The sequence below is a fragment of the Myotis myotis genome, unplaced genomic scaffold, assembly GCF_014108235.1.
Source record: "Myotis myotis isolate mMyoMyo1 unplaced genomic scaffold, mMyoMyo1.p scaffold_m19_p_15, whole genome shotgun sequence".
NCBI lineage: Eukaryota > Metazoa > Chordata > Mammalia > Chiroptera > Vespertilionidae > Myotis > Myotis myotis.
In genome coordinates this window covers 17,174,025-17,188,293 of record NW_023416319.1, presented here as the reverse complement: position 1 = coordinate 17,188,293, position 14,269 = coordinate 17,174,025, and the positions used below count along the sequence as shown (strand labels likewise).

The 14,269-nt window shown below is 45.9% G+C and overlaps 1 protein-coding gene across 5 annotated transcripts in view; it reads left to right on the top strand.

Moving 5' to 3' along the window:
• Positions 1-14,269, top strand: part of BTRC (beta-transducin repeat containing E3 ubiquitin protein ligase) — a 178,115-nt gene that overhangs the window by 43,496 nt on the left and 120,350 nt on the right. The window contains exon 1 of one of the 5 annotated variants that reach the window (XM_036336267.1): positions 8,737-8,880. The exons of the other annotated variants lie outside the window; for them this stretch is intronic. The gene's annotated coding sequence lies outside the window, so the exon portion shown is untranslated. Of the gene's footprint in view, positions 1-8,736; positions 8,881-14,269 lie in introns of those variants that run through there. 5 annotated transcript variants of the gene reach the window in all.

The following is a 14,269-nucleotide window of genomic DNA, read 5'->3' as shown; positions in this document are numbered from 1 at the left end:
CGCAGCTACACTCGCCAGCCATGAGCCTGGCTTCTGACCACTCAACCAGGGAGCAGGTCCTGCATTGAGCATCTGCTCCCTGGTTGTCAGTGTGCGTCAGAGCGACTGGTTGACCAGTCGGTCATTCCTGTTGTAATGGTTGTTTAGGCTTTTATATATATACTAGAGGCCCGGTGCACAAAAATTTGTGCACTCGGGGGAGAGGTGGGAGTCCCTCAGCCCGGCCTGTGCCCTCTCGCAGTCTGGGACGCCTCGGGAGATAACGACCTGCTGGCTTAGGCCTGCTCCCGGGTGGCAGAGGGCAGGCCTAATCCCTAGGTGCAGCCCCTGGTCAGGCTCAGGCAGGGCCGATTGGGGAGTTGGGGCACCACCGCCTGTCATGCACAGAGCAGGGCGGATTGGGAGGTTGTGATGCCACCCTCAGTCACGCTCAGGGTAGGGCCGATTGGGGGGTTGGGGCACCGCCCCTGTCACACTCAAGGCAGAGTCGATGGGGAGGTTGCGGCGCCACCCCCTGTCACACACAGAGCAGGGCCAATCAGGGGGTTGGGGAGCTCCCCTGTGTCACGCACAGAGCAGGGCCCATCAGGGGGTTGGGGAGCTCCCCCCTGTCATTCACAGAGCAGGGCCCATCAGGGGGTTGAGGAGCTCCCCCTGTCACTCACAGAGTAGGGCCGATAGGGGAGTTGGGGCACCACCCCCTGTCACACACACAGCAGGGCCAATCCGGGTGTTGGGGCACCGCCCTCTATCACCCACAGAGCAGGGCCGATCAGGGGGTTGGGGTGCCGCCACTGTCACACACAGGGCAGGGCCGATGGGGTGGTTATGGCTCTACCTCATCACACACAGAGCAGGGCCCGTGGGGGGCCGGGTTGGGGCGCCGCCCTCTATCACCCACAGAGCAGGGCCGTTCAGGGGGTTGGGGCGCCGCCACTCTCACACTCAGGGCAGGGCCGATGGGGAGGTTATGGCTCTACCCTGTCACACACAGAGCAGGGCCCGTGGGGGGTGGGGGTTGGGGCACCGCACCCCGTCACACACAGAGCAGGGCCTGTGGGGTGGGGGGGTTGGGGCGCCGCACCCTGTCACACACAGAGCCGCAGGGCGATCGGGGGGTGGGGAGCTCCCCCCTATCAGGTACAGAGCAGGGCCGATCAGGGGCTTGGGGCGCCTTCCCCTGTCAGGTACAGAGCAGGGCCGATAGGGACGTTGTGGCCCCGCCCCCTGTCACACACAGAGCCTCAGGGCGATCAGGGGGTTTGGGCGCTGCCCCCTGTCACGCTGATCCTGGTGCTGGGAGTCACATTACCCTTTTACTATATAGGATAGAGGCCTGGTGCACAAGTGGGGGCCAGCTAGTTTGCCCTGAAGGGTGTCCTGGATCAGGGTGGGGGTCCCCACTGGGGTGCCTGGCCAGCCTGGGTGAGGGCATGATGGCTGTTTTCAGGCTGGTGGGTGACTGAAGCTCCCAACTGCTCCTCTTTTTCTTTTTTTTTTAATTCTGGGCCAGCTTTAGCTCTGGCTCCAGCTCTGAGGCCTCTGCTGCTGAAAGAAGGTATCTGGTTTGTTTAGATTCTATAATCGAAACACTGTATCAGCTCCAGCTCTGAGATCCCGGGCAGCTGAGAGCTGGTTTCTGGGGTTTTGTTTAGCTTCTATATTTGTTACAATGTTTCAAACTGCAAGCTCAGTGGCCTGCAAGGCAGGCGGGGAACGTTGGAGTCCTCCGTCACTGAAGCAAACAAGCCTCATGGTAGCTTCCAGCTGCCTGGCTGCCGGCTGCCATCTTGGCTGGCAATTAATTTGCATATCGCTCTGATTAGCCAATGGGAAGGGTAGCAGTCGTATGCTAATTACCATGTTTCTCTTTTATTAGATAGGATAGACTAGAGGCCCGGTGCACGAAATTCGTGCACTGGGGGTGGGGTTCCCTCAGCCCAGCCTGCCCCTCTCACAGTCCGGGAGCCCTCAGTGGATGTCCTACTGATGGCCACAGTCTGGCAGCAGAGGCTTGGAGCAGGCGTCCCTTGTGTGTGTGTTTGTGTGTGTGTGTGTGTGTGTGTGTGTGTGTGTCTGTCTGTCTGTCTGTCTGTCTGCTAGGGCCTGCCCTCAGCCGCGCCACGTAGGCTCGAAGCAGTTGCCGTGTGTGTGTGTGTGTGTGTGTGGGTGTGTGTCTCCCCACTGGGGGTCTGCCCCCAGCCACATTGGAGGCTCAGAGCAGGCACTGTGTGTGTGTGTGCATGTGTGTGTGTGTCTGCTCGGGGCCTGCCCCCAGCACACCATGGAGGCTTGGAGCAGGAGCCCCTCTGTGTTGATCTCTCAGGCTCCTGGCCTCCACTACATGTTGTACTCTCCCTTGAGCTATGGCCAGGATGGGAGTGCTGCTTGCAAGCCGGGCTTTCCTGCTCCTGGATCGCCATGGCGACCGGGGAGCAGGCCCAGCTTGGAGCTGCCCACAGACCAAGCTTGCTCTCCTGCTCCCGGATCGCCATGGCGACCGGGTAGCAGGCCCAGCTGGGGGCTGCCCACTGGCCGGGCTTTCCTGTTCCCGTATCAGGCCCAGCTTGGGGCTGCCCACCGGCCAGGCTTGCTTTCCTGCTCCCAGATCACCATGGCGACCGGGGAGCAGGGAAAGTTTGGGGCTGCCAGCAGGCCGGGCTTGCTTTCCTGCTGCCGGATCCTCATGGCGACCGGGGAGAAGGCGCAGCTGGAGGCTGCCCGCAGACCGGGCTTGCTTTCCTGCTCCCAGATCAGGCGCAGCTGGGGCTGCCTACAGGCCTCACTTTTCTACTTACCAGTGGCCGGATCACCACAGCAACCCAGGGCCCAGCGGCACTTTCCTGCTCTCCAATAGTCATAGGGTCCCGGCTGGGGGCGGGGCTTAGCAGTGCGGGGCTTAGGTGGCATGGAGGTCCTGGCTGGGGGCTCAGGTGGCACACAGGGGTCCTCGCTGGGGGCGGGGCTTATGCCCTGCTGCCCAGGGCTGCACATGGGGCCTGGATGGCAGCTCACGCTGTCCCGCCCTGCCTGTCGTATAGGATAGAGGCCTGGTGCACAGGTGGGGGCTGGCTGGTTTGCCTTGAAAGTGTCCCGGATCAGGGTGGGGGTCCCGCTTGGGTGCCTGGCCAGCCTGGATGACGGGCTGAAGGCTGTTTGCAGCTGGTCACACCCCCTTCAGGGTGGGGGTCCCCACTGGGGTATCTGGCCAGTCTGGGTGAGGGCCTGAGAGCCGTTTTCAGGCTGGAGGGCAACTTAAGCTCCCAGCCTCTCCTTTTTTTCTTTTTTTTTTTATTCTGGGATTTATTTACCTTCTATAGCTGTCACTGGAGCTGAGAGCCGGCTCCAGCTCTGAGGGCTGATAGCAGGTTTCTGGGTCCGTTTGGCTTCTATAATTGAAACTCTGTTGCCATCACAGCAGCTCTAAGCTCTGAGGCCGAAGCTGGCTGAAAGCAGGTTTCTAGGTTTGTTTGGCTTCTGTAATTGAAACTCTGTTGCCATAACTGCAGCTCTAAGCTCTGAGGCCGAAGCTGGCTGAAAGCATGTCTCTGGAGCTTGTTTAGCTTCTATAATTACAACATAGTTGCTTAGAGTGCAGCTCAGAGGCTGGCAGCGGCAGGCCAGGAACATTGGCTTCCTCCGTCACTGGAGCAAGCAAGCCTCCTGTTTGCTTCAGCTGCGTGGCTGCCGGCCACCATCTTGGTTGGCAGTTAATTTGCATATCCTGCTGATTAGCCAATGGGAAGGGTGTCGGGGTTATGGTCAATTTGCACGTTTCTCTTTTATTAGATAGGATACTTTATTATTATTTTTGCCTATATTGTTTATTATTTTTATTTTTAAAATATTTTTATTGATTTCAGAGAGGAAGGGAGAGGAATAGAGAGATAGAAACATCAATGATGAGAGAGAATCATTGATAGATTGCCTCCTGCACACCCCCTACTGGGGATTGAGCCCGCAACCTGGGCATGTGCCCTTGACTGGAATCAAACCTGGGACCTTGCAGTCCACAGGCCGATGCTTTATCCACTGACCCAAACCGGCTAGGGCTATTTATTATTTTAAAAATAACATTTAAAAAGAGAATGATTTTTAAAATATTTACCCACATATTTATATTTCTGGTACTTTTAATATTTTTTTATGGATTGTATTATCATTTTCCAAATATATTTTATGCTTCCTCCAAAGCCCTGTCCCCTGATTTTTTAAAGGGAATACCAATTATACATATGTTGGACCACTTGATTATTTCCTGTCGGTCACTGAAGCATTTTCAGTTTTTCCCCAGTCTTTTTTCTCTTAGTTTTATTTTGCATATTGTTATTTCTTCAAGTTCACTGATCTTTTTTTTCTACAGTGTTTAATCAACTGTTAATCCCACCTCAGAAAATTATTATTTCAGACTGTATATTTCTTTTCTGGAAGTTTTATTTCATTTATTTTTTTATATTCTGTGGTTCTCTTCATTATATATGCTATTCTAACAGCTATTTTAATGTTTTGGTCTGCTAATTTCATTATCTCTGTCATTTATGGATCTGCTTCTATTGACTGATATTCCTTCTCATTATGGGTTACATTTTACTGTTTCTTATCTAGTAATTTTAGATTTAGACATTGTGAATGTTGCATTATTCAATATTTGTATTTTATTATCTTTTTAAAAGAATATTGTTTATTTCAGCCAGCAGTTAAAAGTTTCTTGCAGATCAACTTAATGCTGCTGTGAATTGATTTTACGCTTTACTAAGTAGGTTACTGTGTAACCTTTATACTAGTGTAGCATATCCATACCAGTGAAGTGTGAGCTTTCTGGGGTTCCTACTGAATATCCCAAGTGTTAAATTAGGCTTCTGCAATCTGGCTGGTCAGAACAGAAAAGTTCCCCACTTCTGTGTGGGTCCTAGGAGTTGTTGAGCTTATAGCTCCCTCATAGTTCTTACTGACCTTTCTTCCTGTTCACTAATTCTCACTTGATCTGTTTCTAAGCTATTCTTTTTTGTTGTTGTTATTGTTAATCCTCACCCGAGGATATTTTTCCCATTGATTTTTTAGAGAGAGTGGAAGGGAGGGGAGAGACACAGAGAGAGAAACATCAATGTGAAAGAAACACATCCATTAGTTGCTTCCTACACATATCCTGACTAGGGCTGGGGATTGAGCCTGCAACAGAGATACGTGTCCTTGATTGAAATTGAACCTGTGACCCTTTAGTCTGTGGGTCAATGCTCTAACCACTGAGCAACCTGCGAGGGCTAAAAAAATTTTTTTTAACCTGGGCACCTTGTACTTGATGGGCTCTATACTCCAATTTTTGGCTCCTTAGCACCATGAAATTGCTGAAATATGCTTCAGACTTGATTTTTCAGCATCCAACTCTGCATGTAAAACCTGACTCAGCAAGTGTCTCAGGGGGAATTGTGTATAGAACGTCAGGATTTTGGCCTCTCAAGTTTTGGCTGCATTAGCCTTCAAATAGTTTTCTGTATTTTATATTTATCTTTTTCTGCATGAAATTTAGCCTGATAACAATTACTACTCTACCCTGGCTGGTGTGCTTCAGTTGGTTGAGTGTCTTCCCATGCACCAAGAGGTCCCGGTTAGAGCACATGCCCAGGTTGCAGGCTCAATCTCCAGTAGGCAACTGCAGGAGGCAACTGATCGATGGTTCTTGCTCATTGATGTTTCTCTTCCTTCCTGTCTCTCTCTAAAATCAATAAACATTAAAAAAAACAATTACCACATCATAGTAAAAATGAAAACCCCCCAAAATTTTTTCATTAATTTTTCATATTATTTTTAAACATTATCAAACTTACAGAATAGTTGCAAGTAAAATGCGGTTAACATTTTCCCCACAAATCATTTGGAGTAGGCACTACATGAGATATTATCACTCCTAATTTCTTTGATGTGTGTTCAAACAGGAACATTCTCTTATACAACCCAATAAAACCATCAAAAATAAGAAAATTAATATTGATACATGACTGCCAACTAACCCATAGATTCCATTCAAATTTTTCTAGCAATCCCAATAAAGGTCCTTTATAGCAAAAGGACCTAGTGCAGAGTCACATGTTGCAGTTAGTTGTCATGTCTCTTTAGTCTCCTTCAGTCTGGGATAGTTCTTTTTTTTTTTTTTTAATATATTTTATTGATTTTTTACAGAGAGGAAGGGAGAGAGATAGAGAGTTAGAAACATCGATGAGAGAGAAACATCGATCAGCTGCCTCCTACACATCCCCCAACGGGGAAGTGCCTGCAACCCAGGTACATGCCCTTGACCGGACTCGAACCTGGGACCTTTCAGTCTGCAGGCCGACACTCTATCCACTGAGCCAAACTGGTTTCGGCTGGTTCTTTAGTCTTTCCTTGACTTTCATGACTGACATTTTTAAGAATTACAAGCCAGTTATTTTGTAGATTGCATTTTAGTGTGGGTTTTTCTGATGTTTTCTTATGATTAGATGCAGGTTATGTATCTTTGGCAGTAGTATCACAGAGGTGATGCTGTATTTTTTGTATTGCATTCTGTTAGGTGACACATTATTTTAATTTGTTTCATTATTGGTGATGCTGATCACTTGACTAAGAAGATGTCAGCCAGGCCCAGCTGGTGTGAATCAGTGGTTGAGTGTCGACCCATGAACCAGGAGGTGATAGATTGATTTCCGGTCAAGGCACATGCCTGGGTTGGGGACTCAATTCCCAGTGGGAAGTGTGCAGGAGGCAGCCAATCAATGATTCTCTCTCATCATTGATGTTTCTATCTCTCTCTCCCTCTCCCTTCCTTCTTCTGAAATCAATAAAAATATATCTGGGGGAAAAAATGCCAGCCAGGTTTTTCCACTATAAAGTTACTGTTTTCTCCTTTGTAATACGTATTATGTGGGGAGATATTTTCACACTATTCAGGTATCATATTCCTTATCAAACTTAACTTTCAGTTTATTCTTTATACCATTAATGGAGTGATGGATATCTACTTTATCCAGTGGTTTATTGTATTATCTTTTTCTGCATACCAAAATACCACAAATTTAGTGGCTTAAAATAACATACAGTACACATTATTATCTTACAGTTTCTTTAGGTCAGGAGTCTGGGCATGCCTAACCTGGGTCCTCTTTTTCAAGGTCTCTTACAAGGCTGTAATCAGGGTGTTGGCTAGGGCTGAGGTCTCATTTGAAGGCTTGATTGGGGCAAGTTCACTTCCAAGTTTACATTGTTTTTGGCAGAATTCCTTTTTCTCAAGGGCTGTTATACTGAGAGCCCTCAATTCCTAGCTAGCAGTCAGCTGAAGGCCACCCTCAGTTCCTTGCCACATGGACCTCTCCCATATGACTGCTTGCTTCATAAAATATGCAAGACAAGAAGGCAATAGAATCTGTTAGCAAAATAAAAGTTACAATTTTATGTAACGTAGAAGCACTGGGGCAGGATTACACAAGGATTATAAATACCAGGAAGTGGGGCATGTTAGAGTTTGCCTGCCACAATTTTAATCTATAGAGGCCTAGTGCATGAAATTTGGGCACGGGTAGAGTCCCTAGGCCTGGCTGGTGATCAGAGCCGATCAGGGCCTTCTGCCTGCTGGCCAGGGCCTCCTTTCCCTGGCTGCCGGCTGGGGCCTTCCTTCGTTCGGCGCCACCCCCTGGTGGTCAGCACACGTCATAGCGAGCGATAGAACTCCTGGTCTCCTGGTCAAACCCCTGCAGGGACATTTTGCATGTTAGCCTTTTATATATATAATTATCATTAATTTTGATTTTCCATCTGTCCCAGATTTAGCCTGTGAGAGCCTTTCATGTTGGCCATGTCTCCATTACTCTGAGTACCACAAGAAGGTATTCTAAGTGTAACTTACATTTTCCCTGCCCAAGCCTTGGAATCAGCCATTGTTCTAAGGAACTCTGGTACTCTGTTAGTGGAGAGGGATTTTGAATCATTAAATGTACTCATTGCTATTATGGTGTTCCTGTTACAGGGTCTTCTCAACGATAGAGATGTTTGTATGTATGTGTGTACACCATTTACCTAGATTTCTGTCTATATTTATACAGTAAGCTTTGAGTTCACAGCAATATCTTCAGTTTTAGTTTAGCAGCGTAGTATTCATTCTAGTTTTCTTTCTGTTTTTATAACTCTTCTCTGATTATGATAAACCTTGCTCTCATTATCCTTAGTGTTTGATCTGCCCCCTTATTTAATCCTATATAACTCATTTCCTGTTGCTGACACAGCTCCCTTTTTTTGTTTGTTTGTTTTTGTTTGTTAGTCCTCACCATTGATTTTTAGAGAGTGGAAGGGATGAGGGAGAAACAGAGAGACATCAATTGGTTGCCTTCTGCAGTCACCCCAACTGGGTCTGGGGATTAAACCTGCAGTCCAGTTATGTTTGATGCCCTTGACCGGGAATCGAACCCGAAACCCTTCAATGTGCTGGCCAGTGCCCTAACCACCGATCCACACTAGCCAGGGCCATGTCTAACTTTTTAAGTGTCATTTTTATGTGGCACTATCCTAGGTTATCAGAATATCTAACTTTGAATCCCATTTTTATCACATGCTAGCTACCCATCAACTTTTAGTAATTTATTTAACCTCTCTGTATCTTATTTACCTTGTTAGATTGTTTGACAGATGAGTAAGATGGTGACTTGTGAAAGCTTTATCCAATATACACACTTTCCAGTCTACTAAGATCAGTCACAGTAAAGTAACCAGTGTTATTTTATCCATTTGCCACTGTTCCAAAAACCAAAAAATACTTTATTTCTTCTGTGGTATGTAGCTCTCACTGATCTCTTACCTTTCAGCACACATTTATTAAGCATCTACTATGGCCAGATACTGGAGATTTTTAAAAAGGTAAGCTATGACTCATCTCTGAGGAATACATTCTGGCAGAGGAGGCAAACACATGTAATTGTATACAGTAACAAGTCTTAAAATAACAGCTTGTGTCTGAACTTTTTAAAAAATTAAAAATGTTAACTAAACTTTTATAACACCTTTTATCTAACACAGTTTAATACATTTCCTTGTAGTTATTATTTGTGTTAGTTAATTTATCTCCTTAAAATAGAGTGTAAACTACTTGAGAACAGGTCTTTATAGTGGTGAATCTATGGATTTTGAGAGACTAACACATTGGGGTCTTATTTCTGCCATTGACATTTAGTCACTGTAATTTCTCTGATTTTGAGTTTACTTTCTCATTAAAGTGAAGATTTTTAAAAATATATATTTTATTGATTTTTTTTACAGAGAGGAAGGGAGAAGGATAGAGAGTTAGAAATATTGATGAGAGAGAAATATTGATCAGCTGCCTCCTGCACACCTTCTACTGGGGATGTGTCCACAACCAAGGTACATGCCCTTGACCGGAATCGAACCTGGAACCTTTTAGTCCGCAGGTCGACGCTCTATCCACTGAGCCAAACCAGTTAGGCTAAAGTGAAGATTTTAATAACTCTTTGACAGGGTTGTAATGATTAAGTGAAATAATGTATTTAAAGATTCTAGCACAATATCTGGCGAACACTTTTTGCCTGATCAATTTTGGTTCTGTCTTCGTACTCTATCTGTGTCCATTCTGGTAATGAACAGTAAATTTTATTGATGAAGGGTGGTGGAGGGAGGTAGAAGAGGGTAAAGGACAAGGAGACTTGACTTTGGGTGGTGAACACATGATACAATATACAGATAATGTATTAGAGAATTGTACACCTGAAACCTGTTTTTATTAACCAATGTCACCCTAATAAATTAAATACAATTTTTTGAAAAAGAAAATAAATTTGATCGATGGATTTATTGATTCCATGGTCTGTAGTTCATAATGCCTTTCCAGAACATTTTGAACTGTAAATGGCATTCTTGGAACCCTGCTGTTGGTAACTCCTCTGATGACACTTGACTTTTTTTTCTTTTGTACTTGAAGTTTTTAGATCCTTGATTTTAATTGTACCACAACCTGTGCAATAAGGTGCAGCTATGATTATCCTCTATGACAGGTGGGAGTTTCATTTTTAAAGTGAGTGAACTAAATTGGAATTCTTAAGAGGCAATTATTGAATTTGTATAGGTAAAGTCTGAATGTATTATATGGCTTATGGAATACTGTAGTCCTCTTGGCCTGAATTTTTTAGTTGATATAGTAGTGAAAAGGGAATTCTTCTGTTCCATGGCTTAAGGATACATAAACTCTCACTGCAGCAATCTTTTTTTTTTTTCTTTTTTTTTATTATTAGTTAAGGTATTACAAATGTGTCCTCATCCCCCCCATTAACCCCCAACCTCCCCCCCCTGCAGCAGTCTTTTTATTGTTGATTATTATAGCTTCTATTACTCCTAAAAGTTGACCAACAGGGACCTGAATTTAGGAGATTTTGTCATTCAGCTTTCATATAGTAAATGCTGAGGCCAGCCCTTTGCCTGCAGGGCCCTTTATCAGTGAAGAGCAACTGTGCCTTCTCTCCAGGCAGCCAAGTAGAGGGAGGAGTCAAGTTTTTTAGTGTTCTCTGTGAAAATGAATTCCTGCTGTTGAACCTGATGGACACTAGATACTACATTCTCCTTGAAGCACTGGAAGACCTTTGTCACAATATTTCATTCTCTTTTTCTCATTCTTTCAAGTAGTAGAAAACAAGTTCCAGCATTTCAAAAATGCAGTGTATACTTTTTAAAAGGTGGTAAACTCATTCAGTTGGGTAACATATGTCAGTTGTAATACATTATTATTTTCTTCAACTTTCTTTGATTTTGCAAAAGAGAGTTAATTGGGATGAAGTTAAGTGGAATATGAGCTGAAGAAGCCAGTGTGTGCTGTGTATGGCTGGATTTGTGTAGGATGGGGGTGGTGCATGTATGATCCAAACTTTGTGGTAACTTTTGAGATTGCATAGGAGAAACATTTAAGGAATTCACAAGTCCTTTAACAGTTAATAGAAGTTAAATATTTAAACATGAGAATGTAGTTGCTGGATTGCAGCTTAGTTTAGAACCTGCTTTTTTTTTAATTAAAAAAATTTTTTTAGGTTTATAAAAGCTTAGGAATTTAAATATAATTTGCAAGGAGAAGTAAACTTTTCCAGCCCAAATTTTAAGTTGAAAACTGTGTATACTTTTTGGGCATTTTAAAGGGGATTATTTATTAAAATTGAAGGACAGAGTGGTTAATCCTCGCCCGAGGATATTTTTCCATTGATTTTTAGGGAGAGTGGAAGAGAGAGGGAAAGACAGAGAAACATCTATGTGAGAGAAACACATTGATTGGTTGCCTCCTGCAGGTGCCCTGACCAGAGCCCAGGCCAGGGAGGAACCTGCAACCGAGGTATGTGCCTTTGACCAGAATCGAACTGGGACCCTTTGGTCTGCAGGCCAACGGTCTGTCCACTGAGCCAAACCAGCTAGGGCTGTTATACATCTTTATCAGAAATTAACCAATTAGGATGGCTCTGAAATACAGGGTGGGGCAAATGTAGGTTTACAGTTATTCGTATGGAAAACAATACAATCTATACTAATAAAAGCCTAGGTGGCCCTCACACACGACATCATCACAAGATGGCCACCATAAGATGGCCGGGCATACAGTGGAGGTGGGGCCCGGTAGCCGCTCCATGTGGTGAGGCCTTGGGGTCCCACAACTCCATGTGGTGCGGAGAAGGCCAGTCCCAGCGTCTCCGCTGCCTTGCGTGGAGGAGGTGGGTCCTGGTGGAAGAGGCGGGTTGCAGCAGGGGAGGGCAGTGGGGGCAATCAGTCTGGCGGGGAGAGCAGTTGGGGGTGATCGGGCCAGCAGGGGAGGGCAGTTGGGGGCGATTGGGCCGGCAGGGGAGGGAAGTTGGGGGTGACCGGGCCTGCAGGGGAGGGCAGTTGGGGGCAATCAGGCCTGCAGGGGAGGGCATTTGGGGGCGATCGGGCCAGCAGGGGAGTAGTTAGGGGGTGATCAGGCTGGCAGGCAGAAGCGGTTAGGGGCAATCAGGCAGGCAGACAGGCAGGCGAGCAGTTAGGAGCCAGCAGTCCCGGATTGTGAGAGGGATCCCAGATTGCAGAGGGTGCAGGCCCGGCTGAGGGACAACTCCCCCAGCCCCGTGCACCAATTTCATGCACCGGGCCACTAGTAAATAATACAAGAATAAACTATGTTTCTCGTACTCACAACTATAAACCTATGTTTGCCCCACCTTGTATATAAAATACATAGGAATAGTAACCACAATGGCAACCCTTTCCACTCAGTTACTTATTAACCAAATTTCCTTTGATTTTCTTTTCTGTAGAAAAGGCTCCTACATGTGAAGATAGAAGGAAAAAAGATGTAGAAGTTATACCCTATTCCATTAATTTTGTAATTATATTTTTTCCTCAATGTTTTAAAGTAGCATTTACCAGTAGGGGTAAGATTAATTGTTACAATACAAACCAATTTGAAAATTGGTTATGAAATTGAGCTATAATATATAAAATCTTATGGTAATGTGTAGATCTGACTATATTCAAGTGCAGTTTTTATATCCACACCAGTTGTCTTGTAATAATCAGGAATGTATCCTCTGTGTGGTATTTACAAGTTAATGCTATTTTCGAAATCACACCAGTATATCTAGTGGCTTTCCTGGGTATATGTGGCTCATTATTAATTATAACTTTAATTTGAAATTTTAGTTCAAGGGGATGGGATAAGCCCTTTCAAATTCTTAGTAAGGAGTTTTGATGGAAGCTAGAGATGACTGAATGAGGGAGAATATTAGGATGAGTTACAGCAAGGAAAGTCAGATGATAATTAAGCAAGTACATACTACAAAAATAACACAGGATCTAATATAAAATGAAGGAGACAAACATTTAAAAGAGGAATGTCTTAAAAACTTATAAAGGAACTTTCACAAATACAAGTAAATATGCATATTTTAATAAAAAAGAGAAGCTCATGCAGGTGGCTTCAGTATGGCTAGAAGTGTTTGAGCCATCTTCCTCTTGAGAAGGGAATGGGGAGGAGTGACAGGTTACCTTCCAGTGCCTACTTCATTATTTTCTTTTTCTTTTTTTGTATTTTATTCTCCCTTTTTGTATACTCTTCTCCCTCTTCCACTTTTCTCAAACTCAGTCTCTCCTTCAGAATGAGACTTTATTCTATCTAGCACACACAGAAGTAATTGCTTAATAAAGTGTATATTGTCTCTCATTAACAACGAGAGAAACTTACAACAAATTTCTTTTACATTAACAAATCCTATCTAATAAAAGAGAAACATGGTAATTAGCCATACCTCCGTTACCCTTCCCATTGGCTAATCAGGGCGATATGCAAATTAACTGCCAGCCAAGATGGCGGCCAGGAGCCAGGCAGCTTGAAGCGAACATGAGGCTTGCTTGCTTCTGTGACGGAGGACTCCAACGTTCCCCGCCTGCCGCTGCCGGCCTCTGAGCTTGCAGTTTGAAACATTGTTACAAATATAGAAGCTAAACAAAACCCCAGAAACCGGCTTTCAGCCAGCCGGGATTTCAGAGCTGGAGTTGAAACAGTGTTTAGATTATAGAACCCAAACAAACCAGATACCTGCTTTCAGCAGCGGAGGCCTAAGAGCTGGAGCCAAGCCTCAGAGCTAAAGCTGGCCCAGAAGAAAAAAGAAAAAAAAGGAGCGGTTGGGAGCTTCAGTCACCCGCCAGCCTGAAAACAGCCCTCAGCCCCTCACCCAGACTGGCCAGGCACCCCAGTGGGGACCCCCACCCTGAAGGATGTGTGACCAGCTGCAAACAGCCATCATCCCTTCACCCAGGCTGGCCAGGCACCCCAGTGGGGACCCCCACCCTGATCCAGAACACCCTTCAGGGCAAACCAGCTGGCCCCCACCCGTGCACCAGGCCTCTATCCTATATAGTAAAAGGGTAATATGCCTCCCAGCACCAGGATCAGCATGACAGGGGGCAGCGCCCAAACCCCCTGATCACCCTGCGGCTCTGTGTGTGAACAGGGGGCGGGGCCACAACCTCCCTATCCGCCCTGCTCTTTTCGTGACAGGGGAAGGCGCCCCAACCCCCTGATCAGCCCTGCTCTGTGCCTGATAGGGGGGAGCTCCCCAACCCCCTGATCACCCTGCGGCTCTGTGTGTGACAGGGTGCAGCGCCCCACACCCCCGCACGGGCCCTGCTCTGTGTGTGACGGGGTAGAGCCGTAACCTCCCCATCGGCCCTGCCCTGAGTGTGACAGGGTGCGGCGCCCCAACCCCCTGATCCGCCCTGCTCTGTGTGT